This window comes from Centrocercus urophasianus, unplaced genomic scaffold, assembly GCF_019232065.1.
Source record: "Centrocercus urophasianus isolate 14NV4802_14NV808 unplaced genomic scaffold, USGS_Curo_1.0 seq_10, whole genome shotgun sequence".
NCBI classification, from domain to species: Eukaryota; Metazoa; Chordata; class Aves; order Galliformes; family Phasianidae; genus Centrocercus; species Centrocercus urophasianus.
In genome coordinates, this window is record NW_024884142.1 from 4,663,389 (window position 1) to 4,677,957 (window position 14,569).

Sequence of the window (14,569 nt, forward strand, 5' to 3'; positions counted from 1 at the left end):
ATCAGTATTAACTACAAGTTGGGGAAATACATCATCTATACTGACAATTTTAATGTTACTGTATTGTTTCTTTGGTTAATGCAAACTTCTGATGATTCTTTCTCCTGAAGAACTTCCCTTTGGGGAATGTGCTGCGTGTACCTGATTTATTTCTTTATAGTATGTTTTCCAATAGTGAAAGAAATGTGATTTCTTTTTTATAGCTCAGTAAGAACAGAACAGTGTATTCATTGCATGTTTGTTGATCAGTTATGCTAAGATACACTTTTATGGTTGGGTAATATTTTGATTTATAAGCCTTTTTTCCTTTCTCATATTTCTGATGTAATGGCATCTTGCTGAAAGACAAACAGACTGTAAAAAGAGAAAATTTTAAAAGTGTTGTTGGAACAGAAAGCAATATTATTTTCTGTTGATAAGCTGCAGGGGAAAAGGTTACTTGGGGAAAATCTACTCAGAACAGTCTTTATATCATAACTATGTCCTAAGGGTTGTAATATGCAATTCCTAAAATGTTTTGTGGAGTATTTCGGTTTATGGTTATCCTTTTAAGTGTTTATCTTTTAAGTGTTTTGGTTAGACAGAGGCTAAGACAGATCTCACCAGAAGGTACATTTTTCAGGAGGAGCATGGTTACTTTCTGGGCCAGTATTCATAACTGTAATGAAGTGCCAATGCTCAATGAAGGCATGAACATAGATATCAGGAAAGTGATCTGTCCTGAAGAAGCAACTTACCCCTTACTCTTCCAACACTCAAATCAAATCCATTTGGTATCCTAGGGGGAAAACAAGGAATGCAAGGTAGAAACTGCTCTAAGGTATTTGTCTACAGCATGTGACAGGAGATACCTTTTGAATGCACACATCTTTCTTTACAGAAGTTTTAAAAAAATCAGCTGAAAGAAGAAATACACTTCGTAAATTCAATACTTCAGGGACTGCCTTCTGACTTTGAGGCAACCTGGCATAGATGGTTTGTATCTGTATCACTAAATTCTTTCACCTTCTCAAGAAGTTAGCTGAACTGTCTTACTCTTACATGATCCTTATCCCCAGAGTGTTTTAGGAAATAAGCCATAGTTAAGGAACTGAGCAATCTACTTTGAGTAGCATATTGGAAAAGATGGCATCCAGAGGCCTCTTGTAACCATAAACTTGTAATTTGATAAACCTATGTTTATCTGCAAGACTGCTTGCTCATATGGACAGCAGGCCTGTCAGTGCCCTAATTAATAGTTTAATTCAATGGAATAGAGTGTATAGATCTGTCCATACACTTCATACACAACAGGGAAACAGAATGTTGAAAAATGTGTTGTTAAAACTGATCCTTTCTTGGGTGTAATTTTTATTTCTGTCATTTAATGCTTTCTGATCAAATATATTGCTCTGAAATTTCTGAGCACCCCTGGTAATAGCACAATTTCTTGTTCTTCAATACTGTAACCATTTCCCCGACAAATGGGGAAGCCATGAGTTATAACTCATTTTGTGAGATTGAAGGTACACAGACTGAAGGTACAGAGACTTGTCCTTGATCTCATTCAAGAAAACTTAAGTTCAGAGTTGAACCAAACTTCACTCCAGGAGTAATTACCTTTACAATTTTAGTAGGCTGCAGATTTGGCCTATGAATTACAATTTGCTTTGAAATGCATGCATACAGAAGTTGTGCATGAAAACAAGTTGTGATTACATTCAGCCTAAAAGTATTACTTTCACCAAAGCTATAAATGCAACTTTAACATATGGGGCCATAGTGGAACACGCAGCATGCCAGGGCTTTGGTAGCAGCACAACCTAGGAGCTACTAATTTATTTGTATTTTTAAAGTCAGCAAAATTTAATTAGAAGAAAATCAGATCATAGAAATTTTGACTTTTTAAAAGTCTTATAGTAAAGAATATTACTATTCCTGATGCTAAGAAATTGCTTAATATTACTGTTGGCCTTTGCTCTCACTTATTTTAGCATCCAAAGTTTGGTATTTAATTAAGTTGCCTGAAGTCCCTCTGTATTAAACAGGAATAAATGTGTACATTCTGATAATGATTTGTAACATCCTAAAACCCATCTGATGAGTCAGAGGAATTGCCTTCTGGAAATATGTGTCCCTTACTAATGATAGTGGACAAGAGATCAAGGGATTTATTCAGATCGGTTAAATAAATGTTAATCAAAGCAAGTTGATGAATCCCATTCTTTGGACTGATTCAGAGAAGTCACTATGTAATATTATTAGCATAATACTATATTCGCATTATATAGTCTTAAATATTGTGTAAGGTCATTAATATACTTTTTGTGCTAAACCTAGAAAACCCACGACAAGCTATCTTGTTTAAGAGGTGCAATTACTTAATGAAACTTTGTTTTTTTCTCTAACTGGGGATTTGATCGCTGGATTCACACTAATTTAGCATCTCTTGACATTTTTTGAGGAATAGACTGAGAGAAAGAAAAGCAAATCAGGAGGAAAACAATATCCATCCTGAGCTGTGTAAACTCCAGGGGAACCTCAGGACAGTCAACATAATCTCTGCCTCAGGGTGTTCTACTCTCACATATTCCATCATGCCAGGGATGTTTCTATTTAGTTGCTGATTCGACTTACACATTATATGACTAATAATAGGAGGAAGTTTTCACCCAGAGGGTGGTGACGCACTGGAACAGGTTGCCCAAGGAGGTTGTGAATGCCACATCCCTGGAGGCATTCAAGGCCAGGTTGGATGTGGCTCTGGGCAGCCTGGTCTGCTGTTTGGTGACCCTGCACACAGAAGGGGGTTGGAAGTGGATGAGCACTGTGGTCCTTTTCAACTCAGGCCATTCTATGATTCTATGATTCTATGATTCTATGATTCTATGATAAATCAGTGACTCTCATTACTTGTACTGTGAGCTACCGACTCTTCTTTCTTTCTTAGATGATTCAAATGAAGGGATTCCCATAGGGACATGATGGAGAAGAACAATAGCAAATAGATAGGAAACAATGAAAAGACAGTGCCTTGCAGCTTTTTCAGACCAGAATTTAATGATGCATATTGTACACTAACAAATCAAGGGGAAGAAGAGCATACTTACGTGTCATGAATCATAAAAAAATACCAGAGTCTGGTTATTTGAATATTTGCACAGTCAGAGCTGTCCCAGGCTCCCTTGTCACTATGCACAAAGCTCAGGTTGGAAAACTGCATGCCAACCATGTTAGTAAACATCTGGTTCTTTGGAAAGATCTGCTTTTGTTCCTTTCTGGTTTAGGTATTTAGTGCTTATAAAAACAAACTTCTTTATATATATATGTATATATAAAATCAGTAGTTCACACAGATAAAGTTATTAATGTGACTAAAATAGTCTTTCACCAATATTGATGGGACTCTTTAGGACATTTGGCAACATGCCTCATGGCAATGACTTGCTTAGAGTAGCATATTTATTAATATGTTAATATGAAAGTTACAAAAATTATTTAGTTCTTGTTTACCAGCAAACAAGGCACTGTTAATCACATAATATTTAGTATTTAAAAATAAAGCCATATTAAATCTATATTATGCATGAAGTAATTTAGTTAGCAGGTGACTTTCATTGTATAACTGTAAATGAAATTATCCATGGCTAGATGCATTTCTAGGGCTTTCCCACAAGGACTGGATCTTGACCTGAGCTGATTATATATTTTTATCATTAGCCAGGAGGAAATAAAAAATAATTACTGATAAGGTCTGTGAGATAGAGAAGTAAATAATGTAGAAGGCATGCTGACTGCTTAGCAATCACTTTTCAGGGAGGCACATAAAGGTCATCTGTGAAGGCATTTGTAATTTAAACTTTGCCAAAAGTTTATGGATTTATCTCTTGTTGAATGAGTGAGCCTCAACCATTTGCCAAGGATGAGAGCAGACTTAATACAGTCTTGCTGGTAAAACTAGGAAAATATGAAGAGGAAGTAGCAAGCAGAGCATCCCTTTATTTTAGGGACAGTCACAGCAATGACTGAATACTCACTGAAATACTTGCTTTGTATCCTATATCTTCAGCTTTAAGCAGAAAGTTGAGAAATTCAAGAATGTTTAAGAAAGAGTCATTTGGATTCATGATTAACAACAAATGTAGCATCTTTGACATGTAAAGTTCCAAGAGAGGAAAAAGAAATGTGGTTACGTAAGAGCCTCCCATTCAGAAAGCACCTAGCAAATACTGCTGAATTTTCTTGTCTGACACTGGATAAGTTCAGTCATACTTTAGGAGTGAGGATATTTAACCAACTTGGAACATGGGACATGGAAGACTTATTTTAATGAAACTTACGTTAAAGATTGATACACTTTTCTACATAAATTACACTTCAATCACAGATACTTGATTTTAAAAAAAAGATTCTAGTAGTTGTGCACAAATGTAAGAGGTGAGAATCAATAACCCTCTCTGTATCTAACATCCTACTATCACTGCCCTACTATCCTACTTCTGGAATGGGGAGGGAAATGCTCTAAATGAAACAGTAAGTTCCCTCTTCAATCAAGACGTAATTCAGCCTTGATAATTTGCCTAAGTAAAATCTTATCATCTTTCACTTTCCCTAATGAAATGAGTAACCTGCTTGCAGAACCTTTGCAGGACCCTTTGACACCAAACTCAAATACAACTGAATAGAACAAAGCTTACGTTCCTCCTGCTTTGATCAGTTTGTGCTATACATTCTTCTAAGAAACACAGCCTTTGGGCCCACACAGAGCTCATTGAAACTAATCAGACATTTGTATTTCTACATATGAATTGTTCACCATGCAGTTACTCCTCATAATCAGTAACAAGCACAATACTGGAAAGATCAGAGTTAAAAAGAATGTATTTCTATTTGGCGTGATTGCAGCAAACAACTGACAAATTCACCTGCATTAGTTTACTCCGCTCCTTTTTAACACCAGAACTTCTTTTGTCTATACCCTTTATGTTCATTTGATTGCTGTCTGGAACAGTTGCAACATTCAGGATTGGTTTCTGATTATGGCAATTTGATTTTCCCCATGCTTGGCTAATTGCATCTCTCATTTCTTACAGATCACTATGAGAACAGATGACAACAGAAATCAGAAAAACACTTTTTGCAGTCCCAGGAATCCAAACTGACATCAAGTTGCTGATTTTTTAATTTTCTTTATTTTTTTTTTTCCAGGAGACTGTTTAAACATACATTTATTTTACTGAAGATTCTATCAAAAGAGACATTTTCAAGAAGGCCATACAGATCTAGAAATGCACATACCATTAAAGTCAGTTGTGATTTTAGGAAGATCTAAAAACATTGTAAAATGTAAGCAACCACTACTCTAAAGTGGAAAGCTCTTCTGTATCCAGTATCTATAGAGAGAGCTCTTTTATGTAGTCTCCTAAATCTAAGGCCATAATTTTGTGATTCCTTCAAGCAGGCATGGACTAACAGCACAAGCAGAGGCTGCCTAGCTTATCCCTTCTGTCAGCACAAGTATTCTCATGGTCTCATGGCACTGCTCTCTCTGGAACCTCACTAAGTGGACATACATTGAATATAGACACCATCTCACGTACTGAAATGAAGAGTGAATGCAAATGAGATTATTTCATTTTGTAATCTGCCATAGGCCCAATCATGTATAAACATTAGCATAAAAGAAAAGATGTTGTATTTTCTGTGTGCTTGTAGCTCATGATAACTGAGGATTTTAGGCCTTCTTCTAGATGATATTACAGAATCACAGAATAGCCAGGGTTGGAAAGGACTTCAAGGATGGACCTCAGGGAAACTCCAACCCCCTGCCACATGCAGGACCACCAACCTCCACATTTAATACTAGACCAGGCTGCCCAGGGCCCCATCCAATCTGGCCTTGAACACCTCTAGGGATGAGGCATCCACAACGTCTCTGGGCAGCCTGTTCCAGCACCTCACCACTCTCTCTGTAAAGAACTTCACCCTAACATCCAACCTAAATCTCCGCTCCCTCAACCTAAAACTATTTCCCCTTGTCCTGCAGTTGTCAACCCTTTCAAAAGTTGATTCCCCTCCTGTTTGTTTATAGGCTCCCTAGGTACTGAAAGGCTGCAATGAGGTCACCCCGCAGCCTTCTTTTCTCCAGGCTGAACAAGCCCAGCTCCCTCAGCCTGTCTTCATAGGGGAGGTGCTCCACTCCCCAGATCATCTTTGTGGCTCTTCTCTGGACCCTCTCCAACAGCTCCCTGTCTTTCTTGTACTGGGGGCTCCAGACCTGGACACTGTACTCCAGATGGGGCCTCACAAGAGCAGAGTAGAGGGGGACAATCACCTCCCTGTCCCTGCTGGCCACCCCTCTTTTGATGGAGCCCAGGATACCATTTGTTCTCCCAGCTGCAAGGTCACAACTGCTGGCTCATGTTAAGTTTTTCATCCATCAGGACCCCCAGGTCCTTCTCTGTAGGGCTGCTCTCAAGGACCGCTCCTTCCAGCCTGTATGGATGCTTGCGATTTCTCCGGCCCAAGTGCAGAACTCTGCACTTTGCCATGTTGAACCTCATCAGGTTCACCCGGGCCCACCTTTCTAGCCTCTCAAGGTCCCTCTGAATGGCATCCCTTCCTTCTACCATGTCAGCCACACCACTCAACTTGGTGTCATCAGCAAACTTGCTGAGGGTGCACTCGATTCTGTCATCGATGTCATTGATAAAGACGTTAAAGAGCACTGGTCCCAGAACAGACCCCTGGGGGACGCTGCACATTACCGGCCTCCACCTGGACACAGAACCATTGATGACCACCCTCTGTCTGCAGCCTTTCAACCAGTTTCTTATCCATCAAATGGTCCACCCATCAAATCCACATCCCTCCAATTTGGAGATAAGGATGTGGTGGGGGACCATGTCAAAGGCCTTGCTCAAGTCAAGGTAAATGACATTGGTTGCCTTTCCCTTGTCCACTGATGCCATCACTCCATCATAGAAGGCCACCAGATTGGTCAAGCATGACCTTCCCCTGGTGAAGCCATGCTGGCTGTCTTGGATCACACTCTCATTCCTCATGTGATCAAGCATGTCGTCCAGGATGATCTGTTCCATGATCTTCCCAGGCACAGAGGGGAGACTCACTGGTCTGTAGCTCCCCAGGTCCTCCTTGCTCCCTTTCTTGGAAATGGGAGTGATGTGATCCTTCCTCCAGTCATCCGGGACCTCACCTAACAGCCACAACTTTTCAAATGTGATGGAGAGCGGTTCGGCAACTGCATCAGAACCCTGGGATGCACGCCATCTGGCCCCATAGACTTGTACACATTCAGTCTCATGAGGCAGCCTCAGACCTGCTCTGCCCTCACAGTGGGGGTGGATTTACTGCCCCGATCTCCACCTAGAGGTTTAGGGATGCAGGGCTCAGGGAAGTGAGAAGTACTGGAATCCTGGCTGCCAGTGAAGACCAAGGGAAAGAACTGATTCAGTACCTCAGCCTTCTCTTCGCCCTTTTACATTTTACAGTTCTCCTTTTACATTTACCAAAGGAGGTACACTTGCCTTGACCTGTCTCTTCTGGCCAATGTACCTGTAGGAAGTCTTCCTATTGTTTTTCACATCCCCCACCAAGTTCAGTTCTGCCTGTGGACTGGCTTTCCTGATCTCATGTCCGCAAGTCTGGACAGCATCCCTGTATTGTTCCCAGGTGACATACCTTTGTTTCCAGAGCTTTTACACACCTTTCTTTGCCCTCAGCATGCCCAGCAGGTCCTTGCCGAGCCACGAGCCATTTCATACTTGAATAGTTTCTTTCTTATACATTTTTCATTGAGTTTATCTGCATAGTCTTGAATTTGCCACTTCTGAATATGGATAAAAGTAATATAATTGAAAATGGGGCTAAATATCACGTAGCCAGTTATGTAGAGAAATGCCTAGCATGTGAAAGGATTGGCAAATGTTGTGAATAGAGTGAACTTTGAACGCCAGTGCTATCTCAAAACCTTAAATATGTCTTTTAAGACTCTTGTCCAGTCAATCAGGAAAGCTATTAAAGATGACTTGGTTCAGACGATGCATAAAGCTTATATGAAAAGAATCAAAACCAAATAAATCAAAACAGATCCAGACAGAACGGACAGTAAGAACTGATCAATCAAGTCAAGAAACAGCAGAACAATAGGCAGAGCTGTTTCTGAACTGCTACGTGTAAGCATGAGCTCAATTTGCAGTTTCAAATAGGTTTTGACACAGACAAGATAACTTTACACCACCTTGCCTATAAAGAAGAGCACAAAGCACTTCTGACAAATAACTGCTTCTGTCCGTGATTTTAGTAAATTAGGGGATGTTGGTGAAATGTTTGTATCCATTTGTATCAATTAGTGCATTTAATGGTTTTATAGTTTACAGTTTGAATTTCAGTTTGAGAATGTTAATTTTGACCAAATTGTTGTTGTTTTCTATCTTGAAACTGAGTTAAAACTTGTTTTGAGTGTCTTCTAGTGTCTAAAATGTTTTAGAAGATAAAGTCTACAGTATATAAGGAAATGTGGCTAATGTGCTCTGGCATAGGCAGATATCATCTAAAGTTTGCTGGATGCACTCATATTTTAAGGAGAGTTTTCGATCTCTCCTTTCATCAAAATCATCTTGAGTAATATCATTAAATGCTGTGGAAGAAGCTTTAAACCAGAAACTGAATCTATGGCAAAAAAAATAAATATATAATTATTGCTACTGATGTGCAATTGAAACTTGGAAACTATCAGCTGTAGTGTAATCTGTATTCTGCTGAGTATAATTGCTTTGCCATAAGCAAAGCATGAAGGATGCAGCAGTCTATGTTTGTCTTTAGTGAGATATTCATTTGAAGGGCATTGGTCCATCAAACAAATAAAAGAGGCTGCAGTCACATAATAAAATGGCATTATTCTCAACACATTAAACCTCAGAAAGGATCTTCCATATTAAAAAGACATGTTCTGTGATACAAAGCATAGAGAAACTTTATGGTCCACAGTAAAACCTCACATTCATCCATTTGCAGACAGCGCATCATTTAATTGACTTTATTGACTGTATTCTTAGTTTTACATTCTGCAGTTGAAGATACTCACATTTTTCCATGCTGACTAATGCTTTGTACTGCAGGTTATTGGAGCCTAGTGCACCACGCAATTAGAATGCCAGTGAAGTTGTAACTTGTGCAATTTAGATGTGAAATTTTATATGTAAACATTGCACACTAATTATGTTCCACTTCAAAATTCGTCACTACTGGAAACATTCTTCTATGAAACAAGACAAAAATAGAACAAGGAAGAGAAAGAACACAAAGAAGTGCTATGTGTGTAGTATTGTGTCATTATCTAGCAGTATCTGTGGATGAGAAAGTAAAAATATCATATCCTTTTGGAATAATCAAACCACACACATTTAATATTCACATGTGACACAGCCACAGAGAAATTCTACGCATATCCTATGTTTACCAAGTACTATTTTTCACAAATTGTCAGCTGAGGAAAATAAATCATGCTCTGACCACGTTCACCTCTTTCAGGTTCAGATATGCCCTCCTGCATTCATATTTACTACCGCCTTGAGGAAACTTTCATGAATCCAACAAATGAGGTTGAGGCTGCTCTAGACTGTGCCAGCATCTAGTAATCAAGTGTGAAACTGTTGCTGTGATGACACAGCTCACACATCTGGATTTTGTGTGCATAGTTTTCACTGGGTATTGGCCTCAGAGGCATAGACTGCACTGACAGAAGAATCATAGAAAGGCTTATGTCAGAAGGGAACTTAAAGATCATCTACTCCCTACCAGGGGTAGGGTTGCCACCCACCAGATGAGGGTGCCCAGAACCCCATCTAATCTGGCCTTGAACACCTTCAGGGATGGGCCACCCACAGCCTCCCTGAGCAGCCTTTGCCAGTGCCTCACCAGTCAAAGATTTTTTCCTGATATCTGACTTAAACCTCCCCTCTTTTACTTTAAATCCGTTCCTCCTTGTTCTATTGCTATCAGACCCTGTAAAAAGTCAGCCTCACTCCTGCTTCTAAGCTCAGTTCAAGAGCTGAAAAGCCACAGTGAGGTCTCCCAGAAAGTTTAAAGATTGAATCAGATTGCTTGATTAAATTTAAGGTAGGAAGATAAGATCTTCTTTCCAGCTTTCAAAGACATGTAATTTTATCCCTTTCCTCTATTTTGAATTTATGCCCATGTTAATTATCTAAATCAGACATTCAGACATATTACTGTTTAGAAATTTTAGTTCCATAACTTACTGAAATTAAGGCTAGCTGATGTGAAGTTGTCTGCATCTTGAAAGATGAAGAGCATTATTTCACGTGTCTTCTAATAAACTGACTTTTTTGATGGCCATCAGGACTGTCCATCCCTCCTTTTCTGTTTCTCTTCCCCTTTCCCTCTCCCTCTCCGTCTCCCTTTCATGAAAGAGTATTTATTAATTGAATTATTACACTTTTAAAAATAAATGATTTTCAAACTGTGAGGAAAACCAGGAAGAGATGCTGTAAAGTTTCCAGTACCACATCGAGCAGCAGGATTACAGTTTCAGTCTCTATTAGAATTTACTCTTATCCACAAAAAAGCAAGCTTACTGGCATGTTGAATTACAAGGGTTTTTGTAATATCAGCTCTTTAACAGTATAATTCTATGGGGATGAAGGAGTAGGTCAAGAAAACACAGCCTTGTTTTTTCACCTGTATGATAAATAACCTCAAGGTTTATCCTTTAGCAAGAGCACCTGTCAGTAGCTGCAGAATTTAAATTCAATTTCCCTGGTCATTAGAGATAAATTTGAAAAGCCAGATGTCAAGGCAGGTGCCACGTTATATTCAATAATAAGTTAATGGCCCTTGAAATGCAGAAGCAGTTTGTCAGCCCTACCAGCTCCCTTCACACCTAGCTCTCGTTCTTCCAGGCTTATATCTTCCTCTGTGCTTCCACTGCTTTTATTAAGATCAACAACTGATGCTGTTTTTTTATTTAGAGGAACTAACATATAATTCTACATCATTTTAATGTTCATCATCTCTGTGACTTCATGATTGTGAAACCTCAGTTCTACAGTTATTTTTTCAAACAGAAATATGATATCTCTGTTCTGCAGAAAACTCCATGCACTATTAAGCATAGTTGTGCTTCATTTCCATTCTGGTTATTAAAATATTTCATTTAAGCCAGATTTGTAAGGCCTCTTACATTTTCTGCCTTATGAGATGTAGAAGGCTCTTTGGAATGCTAAAAAGAGAGTCCATTTACAGTGCAGGTCCTGGTTTGACCTGCAACATGGAATTGCAAGTGCAGTTTGTCTTTTTAGCTCGTAAAACATCAGTTCAATGGTCACCCTCTTTTGACTCTCTCAAACCCTTCATCAGGTGGCAGCAGTGTTTCATGGCAGGCAGTGGAAAGACATGGCACGTACACTGTGGGAAACGACAAAGGTATTAACAAACTAGGTAGGATTTTTGAATGCAAAGTTTTCTTCAAACTTCCTAAACATAGGACTTATGGAATCATAGAATCATGGAATCACAAAATCATAGAATGGCCTGGATTGAAAAGGACCACAATGATTATCTGCTTTCAACCCCCCTGCTATGTGCAGGGTCACCAACCACCAGACCAGGCTGCCCAGAGCCACATCCAGCTTGGTCTTGAATGCCTCCAAGGATGGGGCATTCAAAACCTCCTTGGGCAACCTGTTCCAGTGTGTCACCACCCTCTGTGTGAAAAACTTCCTCCTAAGATCTATCCTAAACCTCCCCTGTCTCAGTTTAAAACCATTCCCCCTTGTCCTATCACTATCTACCCATGTAAACAGTCGTACTCCCTCCTGTTTATATGCTCCCTTCAAGTACTGGAAGGTCATGATGAGGTCTCCCCAGATTCTTCTCCAAGCTAAACACGATCCAGTCCTGAAAACACGCTTCCCGCAGGTTGCTGATGATAAGGTCAGTGTCTTCTCCAGTCCCTGCCTCCTGCTCTTCTTTCTTTCATTGTAACAGATTTAGCAACTGTGTGAACATCAGCCAGACCAGCTGGTGTGTTAGCAGGCTTTGCCAATATAAAGGCAAGTGTGTGACCTGTGTGCTGAATCAGGCCGGTGCTGAATCAAAAACCTTCTCTGTAACATCAGGAAAGGCTGTCCTAAGGAGGAATCAATATATAAAGCCTCTAAATTCTGATTACAACAGAATATATAAATTTTCCCAAGATGTACATGCTGACAGACATACACTATTTCCAGGGCTTTGTTTTGCACAAAGCCTCTGAATCTTTCATGAAGGCTCAGGAATTGCAATAAAACACTTGACTTGTTTGCACAGGCTTACCAGGTAAATCTGTTTGTCTGCAGGAGTTGTATATGGTTCCTTTCACCAGCCTATTAACAGCAGTTGAACACAATTACTTGTTGGTACAGTCATCAGAAAGAAAGAAAGAAAAATTGTCATTTCCAGTGATTTGAAGAGGAGAAGGCTCCTGCCGCTCGTTTTTTATGCACTGATTCTGAAATCTTCTTCTAATCATAACTCTTCAATCATCCCCATGGAAAACTGTTTATGCAAACAATTCTCGTGCAGTTCTGTCATGTAGAAAAGGTCTGTAGGTTTTATTTTAATTTGATTGACTTAGAGTGGAGAATACAACAAGGGCTAAGGCTGGGCAATCATAAGCATTTACCCACATCAGTAATCCCATCTGTGCACTCTCCAAGGGGGAGAGATGCATCATGGCCTCAGCTGGTCAGGCGCAGTGCTCTGCAGCACCAGTACTCTGAGCTCTGCAGCAGCTGAGGCTTCAGAAAACTTACTCCTCAGAAAATGCCAGAGTTACTTCTGCACTGTATGTCAGAGAAAAAAATGTAAGTTTAATATACATTAAAATTTAATGATGAATTTTAACATATATATAAAATACTCATCATAGAAAAAAAAAATTGTTCAGATCCAACAAACAAATCAGTTCTCGTTTCAGTGGTTTCAGATTTGAATGGAAATTGTTTAAAAGTTTAAATAATTTCCTTCATATATTTTAAACACTTTTTTTCCTTTCTGCATTTGAATGAAATGAACACTCTCTCATGATAAGTTTAGAGTTTGACAAGTTACTTTTTCTGGTCAAAATGGTCCGTTTTAATGTGTTTTTCCATATTCATTGTTATATTTTTAGCTAAGGGATGAATCAAAATGACAGCCAGAGACTTTCAGTGTCATTGAAAGTTTACATAACTTTCCTTGAAGTCTATTCAGAAGACAAACATGAATAGGTTCATTAAAAAAAAAAAAAAAAAAGGAAAGAAAAGAAAAGAGTATTCAATGACTGTGGAATATTTCTGCTTAGCAAGGCAGAAAGAAGAAAGGGCCATAAAAATTATTTATGCATTTCTCCATCTAGCCCACATTTTAATAGAACCGGGCAATTATCTTCTTTGGCAACCTAGACACTTCAGATTTTGGCTTCCTGGCTTCTCTCTGAAAGATGCAGATAGCAGCTCATGCTATTTTAGGCTGCTTATTTTGGAAATGTTGGTTTCGGTTATATTTCAAGTACAATAACATTATTTTTCAGTCTAGTATATTTCCATCAATAATGATAATAACAGCAAAAATCACAATAACGGGTTCAGGTCAGATGTCTGTTCCTGTAGAAAAGCCCACTTGATCTGGGTGAGATAGAAGAATCCCATGCAATATCTGCTTTGGTAGCTACATTAGGATACAATTTATTGATGAGTGACAGATAAAAGGAGAAATTCTAGAGGTTTGTTCTCACATATGCACAGACAATCATATGTGTCTTCCCTTTTACCTGCGTTTTCCTATTTCCTTATTCCTCATATTTCATGGTTTCATGTATGGAAGAAAATTTCTACTATCATCCTTTAAGGACTGTGTCATCAAGTCACAATGCTGTTTCCCAGAATTTCTGTAGTGGCCTCACAAACTGACTCTTGAAAAAGAACTGCAGCAGCAAAATAAAATAAAATAAAATAAAATAAAATAAAATAAAATAAAACAAAATAAAGGCACTATAAAAAGAGCAACATAGCCCTTCCATGGAAAAGTAAATGACATAAAGAGGTTGGTTTTGTGACCCCCAGAGTTCATGTCACACCACAGCAACCCATCAGACTTGCTCCTGTTACCAATGGGTCTATAATATGGTACTAGATCTCATCAAGAACACATATTTGTAAGTTTTTCTTAGCAAGGACAGCCCTTCAGGGTAACATTACTATTGGTTGCATTACAGTTGCTCTTGTAAATCCTTACTTCCATTTATGTTTTCAGACAAGACAACTTGATGTTATTGTCCGTATGTATTTGAAAAATTTCTTTTGGAATATGGATGGAATTGTCTTCCAATCTTGAAGATCTGGACTTAAGTTATGTACTGTATGGTATATGCAAAACTAAATAAACCATGATAAGCAGCAAGACTATAATCAAGTGACCGACTGGCAAATGATGGAAAGCCTGTTGACATAGTCTACAGCAAAGCCTTTTAACACTGTCTCCCACAGTATTCTCCTGGAGAAGCTGGCAGCCCATGGTTTGGACAGGT